Source organism: Electrona antarctica (assembly GCF_951216825.1).
Source record: "Electrona antarctica genome assembly, chromosome: 10".
Lineage (NCBI taxonomy): Eukaryota > Metazoa > Chordata > Actinopteri > Myctophiformes > Myctophidae > Electrona > Electrona antarctica.
This window is the reverse complement of record NC_136791.1, coordinates 54,262,105-54,266,711: the sequence shown is the minus strand read 5'-3', so window position 1 is coordinate 54,266,711 and position 4,607 is coordinate 54,262,105.

Below are 4,607 nucleotides of genomic sequence, written 5' to 3'. Positions count from 1 at the left end.
GTGCTGCGTGCACACACTGGGAAGTGGGAACAATTACAACCAAACAACACAGGTCAACATGACATGACAGGTCAAGTACCTGCAGTGATTATTAGCTGCTGCCAACTAGGTAAGTGGACGTACAGGATGAGGCTGAATAATTGACAAGGCTGATTGGAAGGCTGCGATGCAATGCACAATATTACTTCTACTAATACCTGTCTACCTTACTACTACTACTACTTTACTACTACTACTACTACTACTAGTTTTTTTCTGTGTGTTTTTTTTTTGGGGGGGGGGGCCTGGAGGCTCGAGGCCTGTTTCAATTGAAACGATTGAAACATATATAAGGCCGCCACTGCATATAGGACACGCGACTGGCCTCTTTTTGTTTTAGTGCCCCAACCACTTGGAATGATCTACAGCTTAAATTAAAGTACATGTTCTCCCATGATTGCAGACCTACACACACATGCCTGCAACTGCTTTTAAACGTGTGTTGTATCACACGTATGGGAAAGTTTCTGTTTTGTTTTATCATTGATGTGAACATGAAATTGTACTGCAATGTATCTCGACGACACTGCAATGAGGGCAACCTCAATGTCTTTCGAGAATAAATGAAGGTTTGGATGAATTAATGAAAAGTAGAGGAGACTCAGGAGAGGATAATCCTAGCAATAAATTCCATCGATTACTTAATCCACCAGAAAGTTCAGTTCCTAAGTCAGTTCCTTGGCAACAAAGAAAGGGAGCATGACAAATAGACAAGAAATTATCACATAGTGATATTTGTCAGGTGAAAGAAGCACCACATGTCTCCGTTGTTGTTTTGTTATTTTAGTCCCATGATTCAAATTGTGTGTGTTGTGTGTGTCACAACCTCGCGCCTCGCGGCCGTTGTTTGCGTTCGTTTCCGTCATTCTGTGCGTGGTTCAATGACTGTGTTTTGTTGTGCAGCTGTTGTCGTTTTGAGGCTGCGGTGGTAAAGCTTTCTCGCTATGGTGCGGCCCGAAATCAGCCCTTTCGTGGTGTGCGTGTGGCATAGTTTAGGAGGCAGGCAATCATACACTCCCATTGGCTTAGGCAGCGTGTGTGGCAGCCAATCAGGCTAGGCCGTCAGTATGACGACGTCGTCTACATTTCATGAACGATCATAGGTTTCACCTGACAAAAAAGGAACAGATTGATTCATATGTTCTCAACGTAATAATGACCAAAATAGGCATACCTGTTGTGGAGTTGCTATAGGTTCGTTAAGAGTTAGACTTGGCACCGACACTTAGAAGGAGACCTGGTCCACACAAGTGTCGGACAGTTGAATGAGTCTGATCTTGTAGACGCACCTGTGTGTGATGTGCCGTTCTGATTTTCTAAGAGTTAGAATTTCTTTTCAACGTCTGTTCTTTTTTCTGAAATACGTTTTTGGCAAGATTGTGAAAATAATATCCATAGACTTGTGTGTGGAACTGAACTGCAAGTAAGCTACAGTGAATAAACTACTTTTGTTGTACAGTGTTTGCTGAGAATGGATACCTAAGCAGCAACGCCTAAACAGCTATTTACTCTTTGGCAGTGTCTATACGTGCATCAGTTACACTGTTACAGTATGGATCACAAACATTGCAGTAATGATGTGCCGCTGAGTGACTCGGACACTGGTCCTGTCCGACATGCTTTCATGGGGGACGGAAAAGAGGACTTCTCCTCTTGGTGCAGAGGCTTTGAGATAGCTGTGAGTGCTGCTCCTAATTATAATGAGCACAGTTTGTCTAGGTTGCTGCCTACATGCCTGGGTGCTTCTGCTTTAGCTTACTGGAACAGTCTATCCACCACAACAAAGGAAGATTACGTAGAGGTGAAAGGGAAATTGGAAATTATTTTCAGAACCATCCGCCAGCCTGATGAAACAATTACGGCGTTTGCTGCAGGAATCAGCAATTTTGTGGAGGAAGCTTTTCCCTCATATGGACTAAATGCCAAGGCCAAGGAAAAGTTCCAGAGGTTCATTCACGGAATCCAGCCATGTCTTCAGCTGCGTTGTTACAAGCAAGGCATGAATACAATTGAAAATGCTTTATTGTTCGCATTAGAGCTTGAGAAATGTCATTGCGCCAATTTGATTTCTTCACCTCACACTCTGCAGTATTTCCCACAGACACCGGGCTTCCCCGCGGCCTCTCCTCTGACCCCTATTGGGTCCATGTCTGCCTATTACGTTGGTACCGCGGACCAATTAAGATCTTTCTTAATTGGTCCGAATCGTCCGAGGACGGCAGAAGATCTTTCACGTATGGATCGACTTGAGCTCAAGGTCCAGCGCATGCAGCAACGAGAGGAACACGGCAACTACAGGTCTCATCGGCAGAGCCCCACTGATCATTATCCCTCCTCTTGGATACCCTGCACCACCCAAAGAAACAACGGGGGGCTTTTTGACAGGCCCCACGCGAAATGGCCCCACACAGGATGACTACGAACAACGTGCAGTAACTCAACTAAACCCAAACTTTTAATTTGACTCCACAGAAAATAGCCGATCTACAAGCTCGCAACAATTGGCTATATTTTTACAATTTCTACCTCTTAGGTAGAAATTTGAAAATTTGGCCAATATAGTTTGTTGGTTAATTTTGACATAATAATAATAGTCTTATTATTATTAGGGCCCGACCACTGCACAGTACTGCACAGTAGTGCGAAGCCCTATTGAATAATCGCAATGATTCTTCATTATTCCCCCAAATGAATCGCGTTTTTGAGGCGCTAAACGTACTTGAAAAGTTACAGAACTCAAGTGGCGAAAGATTACCTATTTTAATCGTCTCAAAAAGGGGCGTGGACTAATGGCTCAATAGAGCCCCCTACAAAAGTTTGTGCTTGAAGCCCCACAATAAGGTTTCACATACATGTATGAAAATTGGTATCATGTCCCGACTAACAAAAAAGTCTCTTGGCGCCATGACCTAAACCAAAGAGGAAGTCAGCCATTTTGAATGTATCAACGATAACATGAGTAATTGGCCTTACATGAGTAACTGCCTTTGCAATTCATATATAATATAATAATAAGGCAGTTTAAGTCTGGCCCTTCTCAATTGTGGGAGGACTTCATGGCCGAAGGGGTGACAGCCAACCAGAAATATTTTCTAGCGAAAAAGATAATTTATTATCTATCAGTAATGAATTCTGCTCCTTTAAATAGGCTGTCTCTCCACATCAACTCCCTTCACTCTCATTCGCTGCCAGCTAACTCACTCACGCCCACATTCAATCAGGTGGTCCTTTTAAGCAGTCACTACTCTGTGTTCAGTCTACATAACATGCCAAGCTGACTGGTTGTTCAAATGTCAGCATTCAAATTCCCGCCACCTCCCCAGACTCCTCTCTGTGGCATTTGTTCTGTAATGGGTGATTCTGTTATTATAAATGTGATTTATGGATTGTACTATATGTGGTATCTAGTTGGTTTGTGCCTAAGTATTAAGATTATAAAGATCGCTTTGGGCATTTTGACTGCCAGGGACATTCCCACCCATTTCCCATGATCGCGGTGGTTTGACTCATATATGAAGTAGGCCGGTGGCCGACTGCGACGGGCACGTACAGGTCTAGTATGTCAAATCGACCGGCTTCATCGGGAATGGTGTGCTTGTATTTTGCTAAGAGAAATGTTGTAGAGTTTAATTGATATTCATTAATTAGTGAATTAATTTGACCCATTCTTGACATTATTCCGGTAGAGTGTCTCAGCCCTAGCGGTCGCTTTCTCGCCTTTAAGGCGTATTACTGGTACTATATGTGGTCTAGTCTAGTTCTGTTATGGATATCTGTGATTATAATGTGTTTTATGGATTGTACTGTATTTATGATCATGTGATATGCACAGTATCTATGTGGTATATGGAATGCATTGAAAGTTATGTTGTTGATGAAATGTCTTTATCTTATGCTCTGCTCTGGGGCTTGTTGTTGATATCAGAGCTGTGTCTCGGGAAACAGATAATCTGGGATATCACATGAGCAGAGCCACACCGCCATACTAAATGCATTAGCTTTGCAATAAATGGTTAATGGTCAATCTGAGCTGAAGAGTCTTACTGATTATTAACCAGACTATTGTTATTGTGACAATTTATTTTTATTTTTATATGATATATGATATGTCCAGTATGACAATCCCAAATTTGGGCCCGAGCCAACCTAGTGCTGATATCAGATAGATGTAGCCTCGGTCCCAGGCTCACTTAACTGCGAAAAAGAAGAGCCTGGTCACAACCTAGGACAAATAAGCTATCTAAGGCAGGACTTCCGCCGTGTAACCCCCCCCCCCCCCCCGGAAGTTAACGTTTTTTGACCAATCGCCGCGTTGTGTTCCCGAAAATGTATTCCCGCTGAAATGATCATTGGGTGGGGACTAGTAAACACAGCCGCACCGCGTGACGTAGTTATCTTACACGCAACACTTCCGCCACTTCCGCTGATAGTCTTTTCAGCGTAGGTCTTGGCCAGGGTGAGATAGATGTGGTAGAACTATATATGGATAGATCTAACTGGCTTAGTCATCGTGACAAGCCTGGTCGGAGAATATATAAAGGGTCGGCTTCAGGGAGAAGGCAGAAGTC